The sequence below is a fragment of the Tursiops truncatus genome, chromosome 3, assembly GCF_011762595.2.
Source record: "Tursiops truncatus isolate mTurTru1 chromosome 3, mTurTru1.mat.Y, whole genome shotgun sequence".
NCBI lineage: Eukaryota > Metazoa > Chordata > Mammalia > Artiodactyla > Delphinidae > Tursiops > Tursiops truncatus.
This window is the reverse complement of record NC_047036.1, coordinates 122,332,663-122,345,054: the sequence shown is the minus strand read 5'-3', so window position 1 is coordinate 122,345,054 and position 12,392 is coordinate 122,332,663.

Genomic DNA, 12,392 nt, shown 5'->3' with positions numbered 1-12,392 from the left:
TGTAAAAGAAATACTTTTTATAATTATGGAAAGATAGCAACTTATTGTTGAATGAAAAAGGTAATGAAAGCAACACGATCAACATGATTCCACGTTTAAAATCTTTGAGCACCTATATACGTAAATACATTAAACACAGAGAAAAAACTCTAGAGGCGCACAGTTAACAAGTGGTTGTATGTGGATTATCATGTTCTTCCTTTTGGCCAATCTCTATTTTCTGATTTTTGTGCAACGCACATACATTACTTGAGTGCTAAAAATTACTTTAAAGTAAATGATGACTATTTTAGAGGGCGATGATCTTTGTGAACCTAAACAGCGAATAAACCGGGAAGCTTTCATATTATGTATATGGACATGATCCAAAACTGAGTAATATGGAATATTTGTTTTCATTGGAAAGATGTAAGTAAATCAAAGGGAGAAGGCATTTCCTGACTTGGAAGTAGACATATTCGGGGCCCTGATTAGGAATAGTTATTGACTTTTGTATCACCACTTAGAAAACTCTGTCTCCAGATATTCTTATAGATCAGTCTCCTTCTCTGCAGAAGATATAGAATTTAGTCTCAGTCACAGAGCCGATTATCTCTTCATGTTATACTAGCAGTCACCAACCCAGCCCCCAGCACCACACTCATGTAAGTCTGGAGGCTCTCACGGCCCATGAATACCAAGTACAAGCCTATAGTGCCAAGTAACATAAAGCTAAGTGTGGTGGATCCACGACTATGATGGTAACAAGCCCATATATGGCAGCTCCTCTCGTACACTGCTTGCGAAGCGTGCCAATGAAATGTGGAAAGAATAGAATGAACAACTATTTTTAACGTGACCATCTTCCATTCTCCCTTCTGCTGTTCTACACTTCAACTTTGCTTTGGGCAGCTAGCCCTTCCTGAGCGGAGGTAATCTTGGTGGGACTGTCAGTCAAGAGCCTTGCCCTCTTCTGGGTGATGGTTTGGTATAGAACTCAAGGTCAGCCGGGCCCCGTGTTTTCTCCATGAACAGTGTCCTGAGTGGACTGAGAAGGGCTGTAGGAGCTCACTCACCACAATTGCAACACCCGAAAGTTGGGTCCCTTCCTTCCTGTTGCTTCAGAACTGCCTGGTTTCTGCCATTCCTCGAGATTTTCAGGCTTTTCTTCAATTCTGTATGCTACTCTATATTTCTAGTAGTTCCATTTTTCTTTCCATTAACCAGATTTAGTTTCTATTGCTCACAACCAAGGAACCCAAAGAGATACAAAACCCCCTTTCCATGGACCACTTTCACACCCAGCCCTTTGAGTCTTTGCAAAGTCACAAGATGATACTGGGTAATGGCACATATGTGCCTGGAGTCTGGTGGGAAAAGGTCAGAAAATATCTATTATTCCCGGGAAATAAAATGAATACATACTGTATATATATACATATACGTATATACACATAATACATATATAGTGCTCTGAAAATAGCACACTTTTGAAATTAAGATGAGTCTACCAGCACCATCTGCTATAAGAAGAAAAACATTCTGATGTACAACTAATGCAAAATGAACAGAAATCCTGGAAAACGTAACCCAAAGCAATGATGATGGAGCAGCAAAGTTTTGTGACCCCACCACGTAAAAAGCTCTGAAAGGGAGAAGAGGATAAAAGAAGCAAAGACGGGATGATATAACATACAAACTGCTCTAGGCTGAGAATCAAAAACGCTGGTCTTTAGGATGGAACAATAAAGCTGATGACTCCAGGTATTTCTAAATGACAACACCGAGATCTAGAAAGGAGACAGTATTATTCCTCAACCGTCTCTGTCTTTGTCCAAATTCCCAGAAGAGAGTCTGGCTGATTCTGCCCTCCAGTGACTGCCTTCCCCTAGGTCAGGTGTCCCCCTATGGTTTAATCACCTGCGGCCACAGGAGGACAAGGCATGTCATATAAAACATGATGCAGAAGCCCAGGCCTGGGGGAGGAGAGAACACTTACGAAAGGGGAAAGGGGTGTCTTATGCAGCAGGGTAATTTTAGAATAATAAGGGGATCAGAAAACAGGTCCCCAGTTCCCAGGCTAAGGTTTCAACCACCAGACCACATCATCACTTAGAATACGAGGTTTATGATAGAGAGGGTCGCGTTAGATAATTTCCAAAGCCCTACCAGCAATACAGCACTGTGGTAAAGTTTAAGTACAGTTTGAGGATTACTTTGTTAGTAAACAAAGAACACTTATTCGCAGCCTACTTTTCAATGGGAGTAGGTATATCGCATGGTGATATAGGGCAGATTTGGGAGTCTGATGCCCAAGCTCAATCCTGGCTCTCCAGTGTACATCCAGTTCCACATAAGCTCTCCGATGCTACCTCATACATTTATTATGAAGGATACATGAAATAACTGATGCAAAGGCCTTGTTGCAATGCTTGGCATATTTTTGTTGTTGTTGAAGTACAGTTGATTTACAGTGTTGTGTTAATTTCCACTGTACAGCAAAGTGATTCAGATATATATATATATATATATATATATACACACACACACACATCCTTTTTTAAAAATATTCTTTTCCATTATGGTTTATCATAGGATACTGAATATAGTTCTCTGTGCTATATAGCAGGATCTTGTTTTTTATCCATCCCATATTTAATAGCTTACATCTGCTAATCCCAGCCTCCCACTCCATCCCTCCCCCAACCCCCTCCCCCTTGGCAACCATCAGTCTGCTCTCTATGTCCGTGAGTCGGCTTCTGTTCCGTAGATAGGGTCATTTGTGTCATATTTTAGATTCCACTTATAAGTGATATCATATGGTATTTGTCTTTCTCTTTCTGACTTACTTCACTAAGTACAATAATCTTTAGTTGCATCTATGTTGCCACAAATGCCATTATTTCATTCTTTTTTATGGCTGAGTACTATTCCATTGTATATAGGTACCACGTCTTCTTTATCCATTCATCTGTCGATGGATTTTTAGGTTGTTTCCATGTCTTGGCTATTTGTGAATAGTGCTGCTATAAACATTGGGTTGCATGTATCTTTTTGGATTAGAGTTTTGTCTGGGTATATGCCCAGGAGTGGGATTGCTGGGTCGTATGGTAATTCTACTTTTAGTTTGCTGAGGAACCTCCATACTGCTTTCCACAGTGGCTGTACCCTGGCATTTTATTTTTATGAGTTATAAAAATTCCACTACTGTTATAGCAGAAATAAATGTATGAATAAATGCATTTCTCTCTCTCTGCCTGATTTCAGTTTTTAATCCACCATAAACTCATAATCTGATATCAACCTTTTGCGATTATCAATCTGATCTCGGAAATAATTCTTTATTATGATGACCTCTTAGGTGAAAGTGGAATGAACAAGCCAGATATCCCTATTTCATGGTATAAGCATTGATAATTGATTTTTTTTTTTTTTTTTTAGGTGTTGAGGGAAAAGGAAGAACAGCTCTCCCTAAACCTTGATTCACACAGTGAATATTAACATTAACCCACCCCCTCCCCTCAGCTCTCCCGCCTCTATTCCCAGGGCCTCCCTCCCTTCCTCCTTCCTGTTTGCATCTCCCTAGCATTGTCCCTGCTCCTGTGATGTACCCTCGCAGGACTATCTTCAAGAGCCGAAAAAAATACACTTTTTATTGATTTCATTTCATATACATTTATGCCGTTGGTTGGCTGCTTTTATGTCACACCCAACCTTCAGAATTCAGATTGGATATGTCATGCCACGGTGTGCAGGAAGCCTGCAGAGAAAGCGCCCCTGGATTTTCATGGGAGCCGAGTACATTCAAAGGAAGAATTTTGCTTTCGGTGTATTTAACATTGTTTGCCTAGAGTGCTGCCTCCACAGGGGCTAACATCTGTGTAAGACAGCAAGGAGGGGAGCTCCTGGCCTCGGCCCTGCTGAGAACAAAGCCAGGACACCTGAGAATGAAAGGGCTCCCATCCTTCAAAGCTTTCCTCAGCCGGCAACCCTTCTCATTCCCCTGCGCATCCTGACAGTTTTACTACCTCTGTCTGCTTCACTCAACTGCTCATCCGCAGCATCGTTGTGCCAGTTTACAAACTCGGTATAAGTGGCATCATACGGTATGCAGCCCACCGCCACCTGCTCTTACGGATCAGAGTTCTGTCTCTGAGATTTACCCACATCCCTCCAGTTCATTCATTTCAATAGCTGTAGAGCATGTTGTTGTTCATAATGTTTTATTTCTTAAGCTGAGTGATGGGTACCTCTGGTGTTTGCTGGATTCTTTTCTCAACTTTATAGGAAGTCAGAAATATTTCATGATTTAAAAAACTAAAGTCGGTGCTGTAGTTCAGGTTCTCCTGGACATATAATACTTCTGGCAGTAACATGTGGCTGTCCTGGTAGCAGAGTGCAGCTGCCCACTCACCACCCACTTTCCTGCCTCTGTAGGCTTGAGCCCAGCAACTCACAGTTCTGTGCTAATACATAGTTGTGTTTACTGAATGTGGATGCTGTGCCGGGCGCTGTGCCATGTGCTTTGAGAGGCTGATCTCACTTAGTCCTCATAACAATACTACGGGGTTGGGGGGTGTCATTTTTATCCTGTGTTGATAGCCCGGAAATTTGGTGGCATGGCCAACATCTGGCATGTAGGCAGGTACGGAGCCAGTATTTGAAAGCAGGCCTGTCTGACCCCAGGATTCGTGTTCTCACCACCATCCTGTATTTTTCCATAGTTGAGAGAGGGCGGGGTACCATCGCCTTGGTCTGGACGCTCTGTTTGTCTGTTCCCTCCTCAAGAGACTCTCGCCCAGATTTTAAATATGCCGATTTCATATTTTCATGTTGGTTACTTCTTTTATTTTCTAATAGAGCAGGAACCTTTAAAACGTGGCAGTGACTTAGACACTAAGAAGGCTTGCCTGGGCTCTGGGGGAAGGGGAAGGGGAAGGGCCAGGGTGTTGTAGGTCACTCTGTGTGCAGGCAATCCCCTCCGGTGCCCTGGAGAACCCTCAAGCTGTTGACAGCCAGACAAAAAGAAGCCTCCTGCATGATTCTTTATTCACTATCTGTAGAAGGGCCTAATAGAAGGTAACATGAAAGATAACTGGTTTTGTTTGTTTGTTTTTACCTTATGTCCAACCCAAATCAGCACTGGCTGTGGATGAGTAGCTACTGAAAATTGCTATTGCAGGACCAAGCTGACAGGTGACACCTCTCAACTGCAACCTTCCCCCCCAAACCTGCTCCAACAGCCCTGCAGCTATTCATTCTATTCTGCGGCTGTGCTACCAAACTCCAAACCACTGGGTGAGAAAAGGAAATAAACTTCACGCCTCTGAAAAAAATCAGTATTTTATTCATCAATCAGTTGGACAAGATTGCTTCCTAGCCAAGGATCTGACCCACTGTTTCAATACTTCCAAATGTTCTGAGGAGGACCACTGCTTCTTCTAAAAGACAGCTGTAACTTCAGGCACTTGTGACAAAATCTGGGTGAATTATTAGACAATTTCATGTTGGTTTACAGAGTGATTAAAACAAGCGCCTTGAATGATAGCATATGTTATAAAGAGATGGAGCCTTTCAGTTATAAAAGACGTATCAATCAGGGGAAAGCAAATACAAGTTAAAGTTTGATGAGCAATTGGATATGAACTGGTACTAACTCTGCTTTCTACGGCACTTTGATGTGGAGTGGATCGTAAACATGGTAAGCGATGCCAATAATGTATATTCACTTCAATACAACTTTAAGGCACCATTGATTAAAGAAACCAATATCGCGTTGGAGTTGTGAGTGTGCTGGTGTGCACTTCCCCTGTCGTGCGCCTTCACCCAACTCTTGCCACGAGGGCTCTCAGCCACAGCCTGCCAGCTATGTTGCAGTTGGTTAGACAGCTGAGAGTTATCGCCTAGTTTTTTCTTTATGAACCCATTCTAAATTATAGTGGAAACAAATTTCACAGAAAACTAGGGCTTTATGCTTTTCTCCAGAGTTTTTTCAATGAGCTGCCTAGTCTTTTCTGAATTTAGACAGCAGGCTCAAAAAAAGGAATGCCGTCTCAATGTCATTAAGTAGACGCTCAATAGACATCGTGGTGTAGTCCTATAAATAGCCAACACACTTTATGTCAAATATAACCCGACATATTTTATCTCAAATGTCAAAGTAATTTTTCTCCGATTACAAAAATGCAAAAGTGATATATGATCTCTAGTAAAAGAAGAAAATAAAAACTGTCTTCTTTTGTCAATTAAACTGGGAACTAACTAGATAATCAGTTCCATGGTGTCTTTTTCTCCCTTAACAATCCATTTGGACAATTTTATTTCATCTTACCTGGATTCATAGCCGAGTTCTGCCATTTCTTCACTGTGTGACCCTGGGCGTATTATTTAATCTCTCTGTGCTTTAGTTTCTCATCTGTAAAGTGGGGATAATAATATGCACCTTAAGGATTATTGTAAAATTCAATGAAACATTTTAAAAACGTCCTTTAAAACTATTATTTAACACTTAGCACTATGCTTAATGTGCTCAAAAAGTTAGCTATTTTCATTACGACAACATTAGTTATAATGGATGGCTCTATTCAGCTGTATTGCCAAACTATAATTTATTTAATCAGTCTACTAATAGTGCTGGTCTTTCAGGTTGACACCAACATTTCTCTTTAGTGCTGTAACAGAAAGTGGGGTCCGGCTGCTCGCCGCTTAAAAACCAATAAAGAGGCAAAGGCTGGTGGAATGGAAAGTTTGCTTTATTTTGGATACTGGCAACTGCAGGGGGAGGGCGGTCGCCTGTCCAGAGGCTGACTTCCCCCCACTGACAATCAGTGGGCAAGAGCTTTTATAGACAGAGGGAGGGGGCTACATGCAGAAACAAGTACAGTCAGCTCTGACAGTCATCTTGAAATTGGTCATCGGTGGTCTGACCAGCGTCATCTCGATTGTTTAGGTACAGTTAATCTTCAGTTCCAGGGTCGGCTTGTTTCCATTTCTTTGAGGCCAATTCCCGGAACTGTGGCAGCTTATGTCATGGCTACAGCCTGGTCATCATGTAGTTAACTTTTTCCACCTGGTGGGGTTTTCAGCATCTACAAGACAGCTCACAGGATGTGGCTCAGAATATTATCTAATAGCCCTTGAGAAGGAACTAAAGGGCCTTGACTATGCTTAATGACAAAACTATTATTATTTGGTCTCCTTTGACAGTTTTCCTGTTTCTGCATTTTCTCACTTCTCTGATTAAACTTATTCTTTTCCTAAAATTTTTCCACAGACAAAAGGCAGGTGGAGGACATGGGGGGCAAAGGACCATAGGGTCCTGCTTGGTTTCAGTGCCTGGCACTGTTACTTTGGGATAAATCTTCAGAGGCCGCCATGGCTAAGAAAACATCTAAGAAACACAGCTTTCCTTGCTTGCAGTGGTTGCCATTACTTAGAATTTTAGCAAAGCCATAAAGGAGATATACTTTATCACTACATTGGGGGCACTTACTTTTGTATTGTAAACTTATCCTACTAGCTTTTTTGTTGTGTTCTTAAATCAACCACAATTTGCCTTTGGTTGGGTGAAGTGTAGCCCAGTTTAGAGCTAGGCTGAATAATTTCTGAAGATCCTTGGGAAGCCCAAGAGGGTACTTTGTTGATATTTGGGCGGGGGGAAGCTTTGCCTATTCTGGGTGTCAGAACCACACAAACCCTGATGTGCATTTGATTTTTTTTATAGAAGGAAATGTAACTATTAATTAGGCTAAAGAGCTTAGGGAAGTATTTTACTGGGCTATTTCCCTCAGAACCTATATTTTTATTGTCTGCCCATTAATTTGAACAGATTATTTAAAGTGCGTGTGCATTAATAAATAGCAAGGGAGGGAACTAAAGACTAAACTGGGGCAAGGGTTCTGTCTGCTTATCAACCGAGAGGAAGCTCCCAGCTGGTAATGACACGGGGCCATTTCACAGCAAAGGGAAGAAAGGGATCAATGCAGAGACAGAGGGGACCTTTGGGTTTTGGATTTGTTTGATGAAAAGGCAGGTGTGTTGTAATATTTTATAAATATTTCAATACAATAAATAGTTACTACTTGCATTAAATTAAAAAAAAAAAGGCAGGTTTGTGTGGAAATGAGGGAAACAGGTCACAGAACAGACAACTTGTGATGGAAGGCCCTTAGCAAACAAAAGACATATGTCGTATCTCATTAAAAGAGGTTTCTTTTTATTCATCTATGAACTCAAATGTCATAATTTTCCATCAAAAGTAAATGATCTGTTTTCAAAATAGACAGTGAGTCCCTTTTCCTTAGATCTTCTCTTAATTCAAGAAATATATCTAACGGTAGTCTAACAAGAGTCAGTTTCAGAAGAAATTAATGAGGAACAGCCATTAATTATTTATGCTCTGAAACAGTAGGTCTGCTAATGTTTCTGCTAATCACCAAAGTAAACAGATGTATCTTCATAAAGACAATCTTGAAGAATAGAATGAGTATAAAAGAGGCACAAATAGAAAAAATACATAAATATATAGTGATGACAGGAAACAAAAACAGGGGATACATCACTGCCCCCGAGACAATGTTTGTTTAAACTGCAAGGCACAATAAAATTACTAGCGCAAGTTCTGTTCACATTTTCCAATATTTAAGGATTATATTAAGCAATAATAATACGAGATGAATGTAGGGGGCTAAAGCTAATTCTGGAGAACGAAAAGAATGAGCCTGTCCCTCTTGAAAACAGCATTTAGAAAACTGCCCAATTTCCAGTAAATATTCTAAAAGCAGCCTCTTTCATGGAGGTTATATAAATAGTAAGGCTGTAAATTTCTAAATCATCATATCCAATTCTGAATTGATTCAAACCTCCATTTTTGCCTTCATACAAAATCTATTGGCTCCTTTTCTGAGTTGCAAACTTTGTGTTAAGGCAGCCCCTGCAGTTCTGTGAGCCGCAGTATGGGAGTTGCTGTTAAAGTGGGGACATTTCTGAGAGCTGGACCATCTGGCTCTTCCACTTAATAGCTTTGTAACTTGGACAAGCTGGCCTCTCAGTACCTCAATTTCCTCATTGGCAAAATGGAATAATAAGAGGACCCAAGTCAAAAGGTTATAAAATGAATTCTCAGGACAACCCAGTTTACGGAATGACAGGACTGGGTCTTCTACACGGAATTCACATTCTGTCCGGCCACAGCTTTTGTGATGGATGGATAGTGACAGCTCCACCTTGCCTGCTAACTCATAGTCTCAGTCATGATGATGTTTCTCATCATCCTTTGAGCAGAACACAGTTCCCCTCATGTTCCACAGAAGGTGTGCAAAATGGTTGTGTCAACATGGGGAGCTGGTAGGAGACTGGTTTGCTAACCCTGTCCTTTTTCCAGTGCCCCTCTCCCGACCCACGCTGGAGACTACGGATGAGATCTTTTCAAAGGCCCTTGCAGCACTCAGACCTTGGATCCAAAGGGTCACAGGGAATGACCCCTCTTTGGGATGTCCTGCCTGTTGAAATATACCTCATCAATAGATGGAGTGATCCTAGGAAGTACTTCTCATGCTGCCTGCCACAATCACTTGGGGAAGTTAAAAAAGTTTTAATTTAAATTTAAAAATATACTTACATTGAGTGTGTGTGTGTGTGTGTGTGTGTGTGTTTGTGTATACTCAAGCCCCTCTCTAGGATTACAGAAATAGAATCTTCATGGCTGCAGCCCAGTAACCTGTATTTTTAAAGTTCCCCAGAACCTTCTGGCGTGCAATCAGATGTTGGAGCTTCTACTCCAAGGCAGGGATTCTCAACACCTTGTGTCAGAGCACATTTGCATGTCTCGCATCATTTGCTGTGATTTAGAGTGTCCACATTTATGAAAGATCCGCTGTCATAAATTAGGATGGATTTGAGGTTATCCCCTATAATGAAGTCACTCTCCCTCACTCGCGCTCTCTAATGTTTTCTCGCATGGAGAGAAGAGGAGTTATATGGCTGGGGCATAAACCGGCATCCTGTCTAATCTCTGCGGGTGTCTTGAATGAGTGAGTGCCACTGATGGGCCTTTAGTGAATGTGGTTGAAATACTGCTTTACTTACCAGAAAAAATAAGGGGCGGGGTGCTATTTTCAGTAGCTCGCACAATACATGCACAAGAGCAGAGCGTGCTGCTCAGGTAATTATGCGTCACCCACCAGGTGGGGCAGGGCAGACCCTGCCCTCGCTGCAGCAGACCAGCATCATGTTCTCGTGTGGGCCAGAATGACTGTCTCCCCTTTCACACAAGAATCTCTCTCACTGGCAAGAATCCGCCCTGCCGCCACAATCAACCTCTCTTTAACACCTCTGTCCGTTTTCCCCTCTGTGCCGACTCAGCTGAGATGGCTTCAGCCAAGAACCCATACAAATAGTAGAGGAAATAGACATTAAACAAGACAAGGATAACAGATTCCTTTAGTATCCATCCTTCTGCTGCTTTCCACCATCCCCTGCACCTACTCCTTTAGCATCAATGAACCCTGGACCAGTCACCAGGTTGTGGAATTAAAATAGAAATACCACAAAGATGGACTTCCCTGGTGGCGCGGTGGTTAAGAAACCACCTGCCAATGCAGGGGACACAGGTTCGAGCCCTGGTCCGGGAAGATCCCACATGCCACGGAGCAACTAAGCCCGTGCGCCACAACTGCTGAGCCTGAGCTCTAGAGCCCCTGAGCCACAACTACTGAGCCCATGCACCACAACTATTGAAGCCCTCACGCCTAGAGCCTGTGCTCCGCAACAAGGGAAGCCACTGCAATGAGAAGCCGGCGCAACGCAATGAAGAGTAGCCCCCGCTCGCCACAACTAGAGAAAGCCCGCGCACAGCAATGAAGACCCAATGCAGCCAAAAATAAATAAATAAATAAATTTAAAAAAAAAAAAAAGAAAGAAAGAAATACCACAAAGAGAGGAGAGCCTATTACCTAAAACCAAGCTCTCTGGAAGTAGCACATTAGCTCATTTGTCCAACGTGGGGAAAACATGCAGGAGCTGGGCAAAGCGTCCACGCCCTTAGCTGTACTAACAAAATCAAACCCACATGCTGCCAAAGCTTTCTGTGTCACTTCTATGTTTTATTAAACAACACGACCTGTCGGGCCATGTAACTGGCACTGCTTTCTGTACTCAGACCAACTGAATCCAAAGAGCCACTCAGATATACGGCAACAGTATATTTAGGTCTTTCTACCCACGCTGGTCACATTTCCATTTCTCTCTCTACACATTTCTAACCCGAAGGACGTGCTTATTTGCCATGTGATCTGTAAAAACACATAAACTCTCACAGTGCAGAATGGAATTAATCGGAAGGAGAATCACACTCTATAAACCATAAAAATGAAAAAAGGTGGAAGAGATAAATATTTGCTAATTACCCAAACTTGGTAATACTCATGTTTTGTACCACATTAAAGCAAAATTTTCTAATTTGCCTATGAAGGTATTCAAAATTACAATTTCCAGACCACGCTTCCATTTCAGTGATCTGCACAAGCTTCTGCTCAGGTATTTTTACTTTAGGACAGATACTATCACCTTTAAAAAGCAACGTCCAGAATTACACCCATTACTAAAATACCTGCAGAGTGTATTGCAATAACAGTTAAACCAGCTAGTGGGAGAAAGGAAGAAAATTAAAGAGCTATTCCAGAATTTCTCTTCTTCCCAGTGTTGCCAGGCTCTTATTGCTTGAAAGAAGGAGATAATTCTTATAAAAATCTGAACTGATAAGTTTACGCAAAATCAACTCATATGAGGGGAAAGAATCTTCCCTCTGTGTTTATCGTGTAAGTTAATATACCCCTTAAACAAATGGGCAGATGACACTCATTTGTTCCTGACACAATGCAGTTGGTGCTAAGTTCTTCAAAAATTCTGTAAGTTACTTTTTAGTATAAGCACCAATGCATAGAGTGACAACAGTAAATGATCTTTTCTTCAATAAACGCCCCAGCCTCTCTCATAACCTGTTATTCCAGGGTGAAAAGTACTATAACATTGTAAAGGTTTGAATGATTTCATAATTCTTAGGTTTGAAAAAAGCTCTGTGTGTGGGTTATAAGAGTGGCTCATTTTTCTTCTGCTGTGCTTACCCTTTGGGGTTACAGTGTAGTATTAGAATGGATTCCACAGATAATATTCATTACCCGTGGAAAAGGTCCCTTCACCTAATGTTCCAGATCTAGTCCAGATAGAGCCAGTACCAAAAAGTTCACACCTGCTATCCCCCTGCTTTAATTTTAAATTTGAAGTGCAACTCCGCCCATGGCTTCTGGGTATTCACATTGGGTTAGTCATTCCAACAATAAGAAAGAATCTTGGTTTCTTCAAGCATGGTACCATCATGGCAGTGAATTAAGCATGGTGCCCCTGGAGATCCCTGA